This window comes from Contarinia nasturtii, unplaced genomic scaffold (genome assembly GCF_009176525.2).
Source record: "Contarinia nasturtii isolate CC-2019 unplaced genomic scaffold, AAFC_CNas_1.1 Cnas_scaffold_129, whole genome shotgun sequence".
Classification (NCBI taxonomy): domain Eukaryota; kingdom Metazoa; phylum Arthropoda; class Insecta; order Diptera; family Cecidomyiidae; genus Contarinia; species Contarinia nasturtii.
Window position 1 is genome coordinate 11,032,699 of NW_022197486.1, and position 17,868 is coordinate 11,050,566.

The following is a 17,868-nucleotide window of genomic DNA, read 5'->3' on the forward strand; positions in this document are numbered from 1 at the left end:
ATTTAATATGGTTTTATTCTAAAGAATTCAATTGAAGGAATTAATAACTGCTGAAAATATTCAAATGTATTCTTTTTGATTGTTAGAAACTTACAGATGAAAACTTTTATTTTTTGTAATTTAAATATTTTAATAGTTTTTTTGTGTTTATAAATAGTGCCATTTAACTTCACTAAAATTTTAAAACCAATAACTTTTCAATTTTAAATTTTAATCGACAAAATGTTCTTCAACACGTTGCCTCACGAACGGGAATTTTCTATGAAAATGTGAAGTCGAGTTGCTTTCCGTAGCTTTATGATTTGAGTGAATTTAAATAGCGAAAATAACTATATTAAAACCGTTTTAATCGTAATATTTTTGATAAAAAAAAGCAAAAAAAAATTCATCGGTATAATTTTGATTTCAAAATTTCTCATATATCGATGTGCAATTTATTTTATGAAAATCTTAAACGGATTCATTTTTGCTGTGTAAAGGGTTTTGTTGAATTCATTGTCATATCTTAAAATATATCCAATCATAAAATTATGCAATATTTATTCATTTTGATTTTTCATGCAAAATCGATTTCAATTTTTTTTTCTCGAAAATTCAAAATGAATATAAATTGCATAGTTTTAAAAATGGATATATTTTAAAATATGAGAATGAATACAACAAAATTATTAACACAGTAAAAATGTACTTAATTATACCACAATTTATTCTTAAAAATGAATCTGTTTAAAGTTTTGATATTATAGCGATTCAAACGGTTTTGTTATTTCTATTTTCACTATTTAAATTAACTCAAATCACAAAACTATGGAAAGCAATTCAACTACACATTTTCATAAAAAAATTCTCCTTCGATGGCACCATATTGATGAAAATTTGTTCAATTAAAATTTAAAATTAAATAGTCGTTAATAGTTTTATAATTTGAGTGAATTTAAAGGTTTCTGAATTCAATGTGTCTCATTTTTCGTATCAAATTTTTATGATATTTTGAAATATGTTGAAAGTGTTTAAAGTTTGCATTTGGTTGCCACTTTTATTGATATTTTGGGAAAAAAAATCTAATGAGGTTTTAAGGCTTTGAATTTTTTTAAATTTTCCCAAGGGCCAACAACCATCTTTTGAAGTTTACAGTTTTGAACAGTTAAAATGAACGTGAACCGAACGTAAACCGAACGTGAACGAATATGATTGCAATATTTTTTTTTGCGATCAACTTGAACCGAACCCGAACGAACACGAACATGAAAATATAATATTTCTCGAACATAAACTGTTCAGTTCGGTTCAGTGGGCACCTCTACACCAAACTGAACGTTTTTTATTTTATTTTGAATTTTTTCGAACGTTGATGATATTTTCGGTTAATCTGTAGATTTTTTTTTATTTCTTGATAAGTAGAAATTAGAAGTTAATAATATGTTTATGTTTTTCAATAAATATGATGCAGACAGCTAAAATTTAATGTTTTCCATTAGTTTACGTATTTGATTTTTTGACATATTTTTTATTTAAAACAATTATATTGGGTATTGTTATTATTCATTCTTTCATTGGAAACATTATTTTTGATTATTGAAATTTTTAGCTGATTTCGAGTAATTTTGAGGTTTTTTCATATTTTTCTGTTGAGATAAGCAAAGAGGCGTTAATTTTCAATTATTCAATGAAAATAAAGCACAAATACAGTTGAAATTTGGGCAATTAAGCCATATAAATAATCGAATGCAAAGAATGATTTTTTGGAAACCCAGTATAATATACTGTGGACTCTTTTCGTAGTTTTGAAAAAATCAATCAAGTTTGATTAAAAAAACATTTATTTTTCATTTCCACACTACAATTTAAAAGTTTTTCAAAAAAATATTATTGTTTTGAACCCATTCATATGTTACTTCTGTTTATCATCGAAACTTAACAGACAATATATTGAACTAACTGGTCAGTTGAGCTGACAGTACGTTAGCCAGCCAAATGGGCTAAAACAATAGACATTATTGTTTTAATGATGAATCACTTTTCTTGTTTTAATAGAAGTGATTGTCCATTATAACAATATCTTCTATTGTTTTAGTCCATTTAGCTGGCTAACGTACTGTCAGCTTAATTGATCAGTTAAGTTAGTTCAATATATTGTCAGAAACTTAATCAACAATTAAAAACTATTTACTAATATAAGTTTTGCGAGGAAAATTAAGCACCAACTAAATTTATGTTTCAATTATAATCATGTATCTTACAAACGTTAAACTGGCATCAGGCGGTGTTTGCATTTAATAGAAAAAAATATAGTTTTCAAATGCTCAACAAATAATTGAAAAGTAATAAATAAATTGAAAAACTTGTAAATCAATTTCGATTTTAAATGATGTGTGACACCTTTGTAAATCAATGTATTTAAATTTCATGCACTTTCATTATCGCATAGCTATTCATTGATTTTACGATTTGAAACAAGATTTTACGAAACAAAAATTGCAAATTTATTTCTAATCATCGTTGGATGAAATTTCGAATGTCTTTTCAATGTAGTTTATATTAAGCCCAGAGACTACGCTGACTCTATTTAATTGAATACAATTGAAATGAAAACACTATTATATTGAGATAGTAAATTAGACTTTTTTAATGCTTAAAAAGCATTATGCATTTCGAGTGGTTTACCAAAGATAAGAGGTACACCACTCGAAATGCATACAAAGATTGACATTAAAAAAAGTCTAATTTGCCATTTCAATATAATGGTGTTTTCATTTCAATTGTATTCAACTGTGTGCTTATTTTTGTCGAAAAATTATGTTGATAATAATTATCTGCAAGATTTTATTTCTGATACTGACACAACATTATTTTCAAATAATGATAATAATGGGCGTATATTAGTGTGCATGAATTCTACGAATTGATTATTTATATGCATCATCAAATATTTATACTTTTAAAAACATAAACATAATGCTTATCTTCATATATTGATATTTACGTGATTCATGTGTTAAAATACACAAATTAAAATGCATTTGTTGACGAATGATTGCATTTCAGGTTATTAAAATGCATGCTATCACCGGATAGCAGACGATGATTGATTCAAGAAACCAAACCACCAATACTGATTTATTGTCAAATTATTTAGTTCATGATTTCAATTGCTACAATTCTATTTTGAACAACCAACCAACTATTATCTCAAATTTCAACTAATTGGATCAAACATTGAATTTTTTAATCCAAAGGAAAACATTGCACATTTCAAAAAATGATGTTCAAAAGTTTGACATACACATAAAAAAGAAAGCGATAATGACAACTGCTCTATACAAATCATTTTAATGGTCATGAATAAATGAATCAGTTTGTTGATTGTTTTAATGTACTCTGTATTTTTTATGGATTTTAGGCAGAGGAAGAGAGAGAGCGAAAGAGAGTATGTAACCGAATATTAAAACAAATTTGAATTGACGGAAACAGGTACACTCACATAACTATATAAATACGGGACAAATAATCGAGAATATAGTTTCAATTTTGGAGTGTACATTTTTTTAAGCCGTTGTTATTTCAATTTGATATGTGATTAAAATTCGAAATCGAATTTCCATTTTGGATCCAAAACCATTAGACATCATTAAATTGCATTTAAATGCATCACAATTGTGAAACAAAAAACCGATCAGATCCAACTTTGAAACAAAAAAAAACTGTATGTTGATTGAAATCATAATTAATAATAGCCGCCGGTTGAATACGAGTGTTGATGTTCAAATAGTCGTTTTTTTTCGAAATTTAATTTTTTCTGCAAATATTTGATTATTCTTTAGTGATTCTATGTGGTGTCCCAATTCGAAACGTATGAGTATTGAAAAACATCAAATGGGATGTGAATTGTGAACGCAGGAAAAAAAATACCCATCAAATCTTATCTGTGGCGAAAACAGTTTAAAAATCTATTTACTGCGGTTAACTTTATTTTTGTGTCTTATTCGGTGAATTTCAATTGCACATATGTATGCACTCTATGCGCATATTATTGTCATGCCGGTGATACTTTAGGTAGACACACACACACGAACGCCAATGTTGTTACGGCATTATAATGTGTTGTTGTTATTACTATTATTATTGTTAATGCTATCGCCTATCGCTGTGTTATGAAATGAGAATTATTGGTATTTTTGTTGGTTCTGTGATAACCCAGTGCGTTTCACGTTTTCAGCTTCTTTTCCGCTTCGCTCTTTTATCGTTGCCTTTCTTTAGTTTCTTGTTCTTTATCATTTTCCACATAGAGAACATTGTATCGAATGCATTGCGCGGCGACGTTCTTATACAGTCATTTAGATGTGCACGCGTTCAAGTGGAGCTTAGCAAGCAATGTAAATGAGTATGAACTACATATGATTAACGCTAGGGGAAAGAATTATGTGCAAACAATCAAGTATAGTTTCTTTTTATTAAGCAAATGTGAGTTAAATTTTTTCTGCATTGAGTTTGCTTCTTTTATGGATAAAACAAAGATACGATTCAATCTAATTTGAAATGGATTTTCGTTGTTTTTCAAACAATTTTTAAAGAATGTCGAATAAAAGTCAATATCTATTCTATAAATAAATATATCACCTGCTAATAACTAAGTAAAAGAATTCCAAACAAACACCTTCGATACGATGTCATAAACCATAGCTAGATTTCCCCTAGCAAACCGTTTTATTTGGTATACCCTTTGCGAGCACAATGTTCCGTTTGTATCGGACGTAGTGTCGCATGAATACGCGAAGCAAGTCCATGCACACACTTACGCTATGCTATTGCTGAAGAACAGACGGTCGTGTGTGCGCGCTGCGCTTCAGCTTATACAGTATGTTTATGTTTGCATCGGCAATGGAAAAGAATGTTATGATATGCTTTGTATCTACAGGGAAAAGTGTACGGAACGCAATGATGTGTCTGACTGAGAAGGCAGTGTGCCAACAAATTGGATGAACATAGTTTAGTCGGTATTGTGCGTTCTGATCGTCATAACGTCACGGTTGTGTTGATGTTCAAAATTGTAGCGAGCCGCGATTTTCGTATCACGAAATACGAAAACGATTCCAAAGTAAGAAGAGCATTCTGTCGTGTTTCGATCAAACGGCAATTTATCCATTGTATAATTCCATGACTGTGAAATCTTTGTTTGCCCATGTGCATTGTATACAACAAAAAAAAAATTGTGTTTTGGGATTTAATAAAAATAGCAAAAAAGAGAGAATTGAACTTGTTTTTTTTTCACCAAACAGTTGCACCGAATTTAATCAGTGTCAATCGAAATTTTCGTTTCAAAACCATATTTTTGTTTGAAAGTGATAATTTTTGCGAGTTATTCATAGAGAAAGAGACCCTCGATTTGGCAAAGTGTTTACGAGGAAAAGAGAAAAAAGAAACAAATCTAAACGAATGTTGACAGTGAAAATAATGTTTGCATTGAAAACGATACCGCTAATTTAATTTACATGTGCAACAGCAATGCAAAAGAATTTTGAGTGAAAATCAAGTGAATGAATATATCGTGTTTAAAAATAAAAAATTAAAAAAAAAAACAGCGGGAGAATTGAAAAAAAAAAAAACACAAACCGCAAGAATAGTCACAAACAAATTTACTTTGATTTGCATTTGTTGCACTTGAGATTCAGTTTTACAAAGTGAAATAAGTGAGTATGAAATTCGATCAGGTACAAATACCGCACAATACAAGCGTCACATTAAGCAAATTTGTTCTTAAGATATATTGAAATTAAAGGTATTGGTTTCATACACGTTTCAACAAAACATTGCGATTGATAAATTAAAACGAGATATCAGTAATAAGCATAGATATTTGTGAATGTTTTTGTGGTTCAAATAGTTTTTTTTTAAGTCTTGTAAACTCCGCGATTTTGATGAAGACTGACATTCTTTTACGCAAATTTTTTTGAGCCCAATCTATATGTTTAAATAACCAATTCCAAAGTGTACGCGGCTTACTGATTATACTTGCATTGACCCGTGAATTCAAAACAAACACGAATCATACTGCCGTAAAATCATCATAAACACATTCGCACCCAATACCATCACATTTATATAGAACCGCAAAATTGAATACAATATTCAAAATATTGAGAGTGTGTAAGAGAGAGATAGAGAAACAAAACAACACCAAACAAAAACAAAAGAACGAATGATAATAATTTGATTCAGGGAATCCAAAGGAAGAACAGTAGTGCAGTATTTAATTGAATGTTGATTGTTATTGAATGTGTCGGTTAAGCCAGTTGCTGCGGGTGAATTTATCAATAATTCATAAATAATTGCAATTGTATTCAGTGCGAAAATGGGAATAGATGCATACATATAAATATCCCGATATAAAACAGTGCGAATGACATTTTAGCAATGTTTACATATTTTCCGCATAAATGTTCCAATGTAAATGTTCATTTTGAACAAACTGATTGATTGACAAAATCGTTTTTGTTTTTGCACTTTTTTTTCTTATTCTATTCTCAAGTCAAATGCATTTTTGATAAACGTGAACAAATAACTGACACTGGTTATGTGCACATATGAGTGAAGAGTTGTTAAAAAAAAGAACAACCACAATAAATCAAAAGCAAAGAAAGAGTTCAAAGTAGAATCGAAAATCGACTCGAAGTTAAACTTTTATGATGAAAAACTAACGAACAAAGTAGTCGATTAAAGAAAAAAGTTTTTAAATCAATTTTTAAAGGACAAGAAAAAACAAACCAAATCAATAAAGTAGCTAGTAGTCATTAACGGCAATCAAGAAAATTATTCTGTGTCTGTGTTCAGTGTATTAAACTGCAGAAAAAAAATCGGGACTAGGAAAGAGAATCGACGATAAAAACAATATATTCGGATATTTAGTGGACATTTTCACCAGCCATAGCTTTAAACCAGGTAAAAATCCTCTTCTTTTATCTTCCCCTTGCCGGGTTTAGTTAACTTTTGAAAAGTTCATTTTTTATTTCGCTCGCGCCATTTGTTCATTTGGGAAACTTTCGCATTGTATGTGTGTGAATAAGTTTTGAACTTTGAGCTCGTTGCTGCCCGTTTCGATAATTTATGTTCGAGTAAAGCAGCTTCTTGAGATCCGAACCGATTGCAGATCGTTCAAAGTTCAATATTTTATTTGTGACTTGTGCAATAATGGGCAAGTGAGGTATTTTTCGTTTCGAAAATGTGCAAAAAGAAAAGAAATTGCATTTTATACAGAAAGAAAACGGCACCTTTCGCAAAGAAAAGAGAAACGAAACGTTATCAAGTCAAGTATATTTGTATGAATGACGATGGGCATCCGTTCCGTGACCAAACGTTTTAAATTAATCCATTTGCCTAAACATAAAATGTTGCAGTCAAAGCAACAAATAACTCTGCACAAAACCATAACGTACAATAATTGTTTCCGTAGTTTTCTTCAATGTGCAATGTTATTGGTGTTGTTTTCAGTCTTTTTCTCAGGTTTCGACCGAATAGCGTTGGTGTGTGTGTGTGTCGGTCGGCTGGACTCTTAGCCATTTCGTCTATGTATTTCCTCATCGATTTTCTATTCCGATTCCTTTTGTTCGAGACTCACCATAATATTCCCGCTGTTTCCTCGTTGCAATCGTTGTTACCAAAAGAAGAAAAAAAAACAACAGTTTATGTTCTTGTGGCTCTCTTATCAACCATCGCAATTTGTAGTATTTTTTTTTAGTGTTTAATTTTGCAAATGTGTGGTTTTCATTCCATTCAATGTAATTGTTCTTTGAGGCTTGAGAGTTGAAGCCATTTTAGCCACCAAACTGACCGTTGCCAATATTTTTTATTTGGATAAATTTACATCGTAGAATTGTAAGCGTATGCAAAAACCGAACAAACAAAAACTCTTGTTAATTTAAAGAGTAAATTTTCTTATTTTTAGTTTTATCTTTTTCGATAATTCATTTTTACACCACACCGTTTATGTAGCTATTTTCAACTTAATGAAACTCATTAATTGAAACATCAATTAATCTCGCGAAAAGTCAAATTATTCTTTACCGTCCGTTCGAACGGCATATATACACTTGTACGTGAGCATGCAACGCTCTTCACCGACCCAAAAGTGTTTTCAAGTCAAGTACATTCAATGAAATATGTTGAAGGTATTAATGCATCTTTGGACAAAATCCAATTTCAATGTATATCGTGGTTTTTCATTTAGTGCCATTTAAAATTTGTTCGAGCACCAATTTTCAATTCGAATTTTGCAAATGAAGAACCAGCTGAACTCGACAATGTTTTCACGTAATTGGCACTGTCATCATTTATCATAAAAAATGTTTTCGCCAAATGCTATCATCGTTCGTTCGGTGGCTCTTTTGCAGCGTACAATGTATATTGTAATTTGTTGCTGTGAAACAATTTTCGGCCACATTTTCCAGGCAATAATCGAATTATTATTTATTCATAAATTGTTGTTCACGCTCGCTTTTTGTTAAAAAAAAAAGCCAATTGTTTTACGCTCACTTCCTTTCTCTCTCTATATATCTCACATGACATCATCAACATTTTAATGGCTTACATTTTGCGACCGCCGATCGGTCGTTGTTTATACATAAGTTATAAACAATAGAAGCACTTTTTCAACGGCTGATTATAAGATATTTTGCGCGATTACTTTGCATTTCTGTGGTACGCTACCATATCTAATCGCAATAAATAAACGGTATACCTTATTTTACTAGCTACTTATATTTTTGTGAAATAAATACGTTCGTAATGGCATAAAAAGAGCACATTTCTTTCTTTCTTTTACAATGAAATTGATTGCCAGCATGTTCGATTCTCTTTGTTCGTCCTTTTTTTTAGCATTTTTTTGCTCTTAATTTTTTTCGTGTTGCCGTTTAAAGTATTGAATGAAAACAAAGAAAACTGACATTAAAACCAAATAAATCGTAAACAAATAGTAGATTAAATAGCCAGCGGAAATTTCTGGCTATTTTTTTTTACTTCTCTCTCATATAATTTTCTCTTGAGTATTTTTGACCGTGTGAGCGTGTCACTTTTTTCCACTGGCATTCATTTGTCGTCATTTGAATTTATTTGATCGCGTGATTAAACAGTTTCAATAATTACAGCATTCTATCAAACTCTTGTTTTCTCCTTCATTCTCTCTCACTCTCTCACACTTTTCTTTCCACCGTGCACCGGTCTTGGCACGCACATAAATTTCGAAATTGAGAATATAAAATCGCGAAGATTTTATATATGGTTCGGATACATTTTTTATGTATTTCATTGAAGTTGTAATATATTGAGTGGTATTTGGAACACCATCACGAAATCTGTCATCATCGAAAATATAAATTGGGAGCGTAAAATTATTTGGCACACAATTCCTTTCAGCCGACCATTTTTTCTCTTAATTTCTTGATCAAAAAAACAACAACAACAAAAAAATGCACGATTAAAGATTCACTTTCTTAAAATTCGGTCGATTTACTTAATTACTGCAGCGTCTGATATTTTGAATTCATTTAAAATTCAACCACCGAACAAAAACAAAATGAAGAATAAATCGTGTCATGCAAAACTGTTTATTTGTCACGAACGTGTACGCGGCATTCTCTTCATTTTTGTTCGAGAGAGATTTGATATTAAAAAAAAAAAATAAACGCGGTCAAAATGAATAGAATAATTCCATTTTGGCTAATTATTGTGCTTTTCACTTTTATCTGGTTATTGGCTCAATCCTATTATCATCACTGGTTACAGAGTTAAAAAAAATTGCTATGTATTAAATGCGAATAACATCTCAATCTCAATTGCACTAAACAGATTAAATGATTGATAAAAAAAACGAGCCCCCTGCTATCGAATACTACAAAAAGGTATGATCGATAATAAAATCGGCACACAACGTTTAGTAGATGTTTAACCATGTATATACCTATATATGTTTATTTTTTTATAATGTGGTGCTCGTTTTATTTGGTGCGCTTCGATGAGTGTTTTTTATGCAATTTTCAGAGCCATTGCATCGACAAGTTTAAATAATACAACACAACAACAACAAAAAAATCGGTAGGAATAAAAGACGGTTTTTGCGCGTTCATTGGAAAGTCGGAGTATGCACAGAGCGTTTGTTGTTTTTTTTGCATGCGCTTCATTAGCATATAAAAGTTTTGTATGTGTGTATTTGTATGTTTGCTGGTTAATTGGTTTCGAAAGCAGGAAAATGGACAAAAAGCGCACTGCAATTTGATAGAATGAGAAAGAGTGTGTATAGCAAGCAAATCACACATTGCATGCCCCCAACCGATAAATGCGATGAACTATAAACGTGCAAAATATTCTAATGTCGTTGTTAGAAGCAAATAACCACACATTGGCTGCAGAAAACCAAAACGGCTACTTGCAAAGAGAGAGGATAATCAAGCCAAGACACAAGTGGAAAAAAACTACGACACACTCACAGACACATACACACACAACAGAAGAAGAGAAGAAAGATATCGTGTTCTATTGCATATAATTTTATGGATTATAATCTGGCATACACTGCGAATCGATGTATATGCTTGACTATAAAATCATACTCTCTGAATACCAGTGAATCAAATGAAACCAGTAGAAAAAAGCGGCCAGCAGCAGCGGCAAAAGTACAACTTTTGCGAATGCAAATGAGTAGCATCGAAAACTGCACTAGCCATTCCAATATATTCAACGCTCGGGCGTACATTAATATTATCGTTATTTTCATCTGTCAGTTTACCACCGTTTTATCTCCAGTTCTATTTCCATTTTAATTGAATTCGCTTCGGAAATTTCTTCATTTGTTGAAAGAGGAAAACTGCTTTTTTTTCCACATCTCTACCTTTTACCAAATGGCCACACCATAAAACCTACTCGAATCAAACAACTCTCGTTGATTAAGATATTATACATCGGTTTATTTTTTTCTTCTTTTGATTCTTCCAATGAGATATCTTAGCAACTTCATTATATCAACAGAATATATCCATATTAATAACGTTTTAATAATAATATCGCTCTTTATATTAATAACAAGATTTGAGTTTTTTCTGGAGCAATAAAAGATATGCAATCGATGAAATTATATTACATGTTTTTTTTTTAAATAATAAACATAGCTCTACTGTAGGATAGTAAACTGATTTTGTTTGAGGCAAAAAAACTGATTTTCGCTTTGTTTCTATTCATTCTTTTTCGAACGTCACAGGTGCTGCCATCGAAAGTGGAGTTGTATGTATATCAGAAACGATGTTTAAAAAATTGCAACTTTAATAGAGACCACAAAAAAGAGATAAATGAATCGAAATTAAAATATTCGATATAAATAAGACTAGTGGAACAGATTGTTCACGTTCAATTGTGTGTTATAAAATAACGACAGTTCGCAATAGAAATTGTGATTCGAATTAGCCCGAAGGTAAGTTTTTCCATCCCTTCAATAAAAAAAATGATTATTACTTTTTTATTCAAGTTGAATGAATGTTTGGCACATGAATGTCATCGCATCAAAAGCGAATAAAAAATGTACCCCTCAAGGTCTTTTCTAAAAGCATCAAAATGCTGCAAATATAATGGAAAGATAATCAACTTTTTGTGCAGACACACACACACACACACATTGAGTTCATTCTACCCCCAAATCTCATTTGAATGCATCCAGATTTACGTTCGAGCGACGAAAAAAAGGAGCCGAGACTGAAATGAAATTAGACAGAAGAAAAGGCAAATACATATAGAGCAGTGGAGAAGGAAAAAAAAAACGGAGGGCGTTTCGAGACTTATGCATAATTTTATGTGTGATGGTAATTCGGTATGTTTGTGTCACTGCGAAAGACACAGTAAATTCCCTAATGAGAAAATGCATCTCAATATTTTCAGTGGTTCGATGCTTACGTTGGTTATGTGGCTGATGTTGTTTCTTCTTCTTCGCTTCCATTTCGAAAGTACAGCACACTTTTTCTTTAATTAAATTTTCAAATTTTCAAGTCGCATCGCATCTTAAAAAGATACATTCAAGCTTTCGCACAAAATGTTTCAACGATGCAGACACATAGAAGAACCGATTAGATGCCACAAGATGACAAAATCTCTTTTGAGCGCACTCTCTCTGTGTGTGTATGTTTGCGTGCATGTGTATTTATGTATGGCAAAAACCAAATCGCACACAAAGAAAACTATAAATTTTCGTGCCCTCAACCAAGATGGGTAAAAAATTTGAACGAATTTTGCGCGATGTGGCATGACGCGCACACGGGCGGATAAATAAGTTGAAGAAAAGAGTAGCTTTGTTTTTTTTCGATGGATGCTATTCGCAATGAAGATCACAACAATATGAAGCTATAACTAGTAAAACCACAACACAGATACACGTAATTTTACAAAAATGCTGATGCATATGCATACCCTTATATTGGTTCATTTGTTTTAGCGCCAGGTCGGTGAAATATGCTCGTTCTGTATTACACCATCGGGTAACGGAAACGAAAAAAAAAGAGACGGAGAAAACTAGAAATAGATATAAGGGGCAGGGAAACAAGGGTGAGAAAGATAGAGACTTAAGCAATCGAGTGAATTAGCTGACGCGAGTATGCGGGGATGGGTGATTTTACTTTATATTAAGCATATTTTAAGCGCATCGAAAATTCTCAGTATATACACATTTGATATGTATCTTTTTTTTCTTCTTGTTATTGTTTATTTTTTTCAATGTTTCTCATTTTTGTCGCTTTCTTAACTGTCTCCTGAGCTAGTTTCAAATCCATGCGTCACACCGGGATTTATCAAAAACCTAATACTCTCAAACATGTTTAATACTAAAAACACGTTGCAGAGACGTCGATCTACTCACTCGGTTTTACTCACTTTTTATCTCGTTCGCTCTTTCTCTTAAATCTCTGGTAAAAGCTTCTTCTTATTGCAGTGCATATTTTCATTACACTTTCTGTATCGTCAATTGCATTGGTATTTTTTCCTTCCAACAGAAACAGCAACCAACCGAGTGGCAAAGAACAAGAGTATGTACAGTGTTGCGGATGTTGCCGGTATTTCCTTCCAAGCATTGCATTAAACCATGTCACATGCGGAGGTCTTAACTTTATCTCTTACGCCATCATGTTTAAGCTAATAATACAATGCACCATATATTGATATTTACAGATCTTAGATCTGTTTAACTGTCGTTGAAACTGCAATTTGAACACGGGAGTGTTCACCGACTGAAAGTGCATTCACATACATGAATTTATCCTTATTCCTTGTTCGCTTCAATAAATCCGGGTTCGACACACACACACAAACATATCACAACTAAAAGCACAAAGTAACAACAACATACAAAAATTTATATACAAAAAATATACTAAACAAACATAAAACGAACGATATTCAATGTACATTTCGTAAATCAGTGTGGCTTTGATGTTGGGTACGAGTGATATTCTTTTTAAATGGATAATGTCGAGCGGAGAAAGAACGAGAAAAAAAAAATCGAATGGACTTAATTTGTCAACACGTTATGTGGGCAAAATATTATCGCATTTTATGTCGTAAAAGTTCATATTTCTTGCTTGTCACCCCCTGATTAGCGTATGGCTTTTGTTACATTTTGACTAATTTTTTTCTTCTTTTTTCCTCTATGACACACATTTGAACACACGTTGTTCACTCCAATGTAAGTTTGTTAGTTGCTTTGGTCGGTCGTTTTTTTTTCAACTCATAAATTTGTGTTGCGGAAATGATTTCTCAATATACAGGACACGCCGTTAATAGAGAGTAGAAAGACATATAAAAAGTAATTCAAGCGAATAAGTCGTATAAATCTACGGTGAAGAGAAAAAAAATCAAATACACAAATCATAGTAAACCAACGAAATCAACAAAACTCGAAAGCCAAAAAAAAAACCACCCCGAATGGGAACACACGTTGAAAATCAAACTAACTGGATTACGCACAAAGTAAAATATGACGGCAGGGAATTGTGAAAGTTACGACTTTTTACCACCATCACCACCACCACTAACTTCACTACCAATGCTCACCGTCATCAATCTGTATTCGACTGTGTGCATTTGCCGGAGCATAAATGACGACGATGGCAGCAACAGCAGCATTGAACAAAAATGAAAACCTATGAAACGAACCACATAATTTTATTATTATATATGCTGAATGTTTTGGGCTGACTCGCTTTATCCCCGATTCAACTTGATTTTCTCCTTGACTGCATTGAAAATCGTATAGTCAAGCGTTGGTGTTCGGTTTTCCGTATGCGTATACAATGCATTTCTTTGGCAACATATTCGTCTCACTTTGAATTTTATTATTACATTTTTGTATTTGTATGTTGTCGATTCGTTTTTTTCTTCGTGTACCTCATTCTCGTTTTTTGAAACGACTGCCGCATACCGTTCCCTTTCTCTATTCCCGACCGCACTGAATGAATAAAAGAGAGAGAGAAAGAGAGAGGAAGCGAAAAAAAACACACACTCCACATTTAATGCAATCACATTTTCGACAAGATTTATGAGTGTACAATAACACTGCATACCGATTCCCGATTTTCAAAATGATATCTCACAAGAATGAGCGCTCGAACACATTTTTGATTTATATTCCTTCTCAATGTATTTAAAAAAAAAACCATCCAGGCTACAGAAACAACAACAAATAGAAACAAAATCACCGTGATTTGTATGCAGACAAATGGTCGTTGCATTCGCGCAAATCTACATGCATGATCCTCATACCAACGGAAAATATATAGTATAAAATCTCTATTTTTAAATGGTGATTTTTTTCTCTCTTCATTTTCTCTCTTTCTCTCTCTTTGCGCACACAAAACCATTTTACTTTTACCATAAAATACATTGTACTCGTTGAATTTATAACATTGTTTCATATACATTTTTGCCCCCGCGTGAACACATTGTACTGAACTATATTTTCAGCACACGTTCTCATCATACATGTGCTATAACTAAGTGTGTGCTTGTGTATTGTCGGCAAATGAGGCGGGCGTCCCGATAAGCCAACTGAAATTGGTCGGTGGAATGATAAACTTCCAGTTAACTTGTTTCCATTTATGAGTGCTAAAAATGCAATTACAAAATTTCAACAATCTTCTGCCGAATGAAATCGATTGCATGTTTCATTGGATTGATAGAGTCCTTGAGCGCATGCACACACACACACACTTGATATCAAAAATCGTAAAGAAATTTCGCCATTTCGCATCATTTCGATCGTATCTGTGCATCAACTCTACTACTGTTTTATACATTTTATTGGTCATAAATGAACACGATGAATGCAAACATACGTACCCCCCTTCCCCCCTCTTTTGATTTTTGCATCACGAAATCGGTTTCTGCTTCATTTCGTTTCTCTCTTTTTCGTTCTCTCGCTCATTAACAGGAGCTTAAGCAATTGTTGTTTGTGAATGTTGTGTCATTCCCGTTGACTTTTATGGAGCCCCATCTAGTCAATTAATGAACACACAAAAAATGACGCTAAACTTTTTCAAGTGCCATGTAATGGACAATGACAGTGCTGGTTATGAAAAAGTCATAAAAATTGATAAACAATGTCATAAAATTAATCGGGGTGAATGCAGAAAAGAAGTCAATTTCAACATATAGCAATGGATTTGCATGTGACCGGTGAGCAATTGCAACCGGTATATATTCATTTTTTTTATTACTATCGATGGCAATTTTCCGCCGTCATCACCGATCCACACACACACACACAATCACATATAAATAAAAACACAAGTCCCAATCTTTTGGATGCACTTACGTCGCTTGTCATTGGTTCGTCAATGCGAATATATTCCGTAGAATTCACTGTATGATTTGCATATCGAGTGAGAACGAAAAATGAAAAACAAAAAATGCACGAACGAAACAACCAACACAGTCACTTTGTCGATATCGTTCCGTTCATCATTTTATAGTTGTGCATTTTATGACCAAAGTATTACGGGATGTATATATTGTATGGTTTTTGATGTTGCTATTGCTTTTAGGTCGACTGATGATGCTGTCGATTCTTTATCGTTGTTATTTCAAGTGGAAAGAATAAACATAAATAAAAAATGATGTGCAATGAGTTATTGAATACGGATTTTTCGAATGAGTAATAAAAATCAGAAAGATTGTCGCATAAGAGGTAAAGGAAATATGTGCGGAAGATAAAGATTTCGGAGATTGTTATGTGCGAATCGATAGATTCAAAGGAGAAACAGTGATGGATTTTAATAGTCGAACGGTTGGACAGAAGCAACAAATTGTGTATCGAGCAGACCGAGAGCAAATGGATAAAACAGTGGTCGACGGTCGTAGACTCAAATACCGCACGCGAATGTATCTGTGTGTGTTCGCGCGACATTTATGCATTTCTTTTCTGTTTTTTTTCTTTCTTTCTGTAAGTGTGCATGTCGTACTGTACACAAATAACATTAAGGAAAATAGATATAAAATAATTGCGATTTGCGTGCTGAGGTGAGTGCATTTCATAGCATTCTGGTCTCTGGTCTCTGTTGCTTGTGCCATGATATTGAATTACGAATCTATCCAAATATGTGCGCACCTTTTGATTTATGGCCGAGTATAATTTCAATAAACTTGAATTTATTTAATTTTTCATTCTTAAAAAAAATGTGTTCCACCGCCCGGTTCGTCAGGAGTGAGCAGTGAACGCGTGTAAATTTCATTTGGCCGGTTGATTTGTTTGTTTTATACCATTGTGCGGTTGCGTTCACGGTTGACACGGATAAATTGCCCGTCTGGGCAACGAGAGAAACATGCGAACCGAATACCAGTACTCTCTTCCTCTCCCTTGCTCTCTCTCCCGCCCGCCCGCTTTATATGCAAAAATCGTAAGATGATTTATAATTGGAACATGTTTACTTTGCAATGCAGTCTAATAAGTGGTAAAGAATGAGTTGCTTTTTTGTCAGTCTCATTTTCACTCTCTGTCTCACTCTGTTGCGTTGCCCGTTTCATTTGGAGTTTGAGTCTGTTTTCCAAGCTCTTATTATTTTCTTGATTATTTTTTTTATCGTTTCGGTGTATTTGTCCCGCCGTGCGCGCGCACACACACACACGCTGCATTTCTCAAAGCCCACCGAAAAAAAACTTTATCATTTCGCAGAGCAAATCCGATTACATTTAATGCACGCTGAATGTTTTCGACTATTATTAATGTAGTCTTTGTCTTCTTATGCGTTATAGTATTTGCCATAATTTATCTTTGCAATGTGATCTAGATATTTGCAAGCCGATTGCTCTCCGAGACAACGACCACAATTTTTCTCTTTTTTTCTGGTTATGCTTATTTCGATTGTTAGTCGTTCGATATTTTTGTGACAACATTTTCGGTTTTCTAGCAATGTCGTTGTCGTCAAAATCACTAGATAGATAGAAAAAAAGGAGTCGACAAAAAAGTGAAAGAAGTTTTCCATCAACCAAACTATACACTGTCTCTTTTGCAAAAAACAACGTGAAATCCCACTAAAGCAAAAAGGGCATACGATAATGGAGAGGGATAAAAGTGTCGGCAGATCAGAAAGCGTTGCAAAAAAGGAAAGCAGGGAAGATCACTGCACATGAAAAGCATTTAAACCAAATTACAATTTTATTAACTAAAAAAGTGAAGAAGACCGAGTGTTATGGAAAATTTAATAAAGACAATCAATGTACTTACCTACGGGCGACGAAAATAAATTTTAACACAGTGTGGTAGAAGAAAGAGAACGAAACTAAGCGAGCGATAAATACAAAAAATATATAGCGAATTCAGGCTGAGAGAATGAGTTGTAGTTGAAATTGTAG

The 17,868-nt window shown here is 32.8% G+C and overlaps 1 protein-coding gene across 3 annotated transcripts in view; it reads left to right on the forward strand.

Moving 5' to 3' along the window:
* Nucleotides 1–5,004: 5,004 nt before the first annotated feature.
* LOC116345424 (protein slit) overlaps nucleotides 5,005–17,868 on the forward strand; it is a 312,643-nt gene continuing 299,779 nt past the window's right edge. Inside the window, exons 1-2 of one of the 3 annotated variants that reach the window (XM_031774763.1) lie at nucleotides 5,005–6,936; nucleotides 11,243–11,452. The gene's annotated coding sequence lies outside the window, so the exon portion shown is untranslated. The remainder of the gene's footprint in view (nucleotides 6,937–11,242; nucleotides 11,453–17,868) is intronic. The other 2 variants (XM_031774773.1, XM_031774784.1) reach the window with 2 other exon arrangements.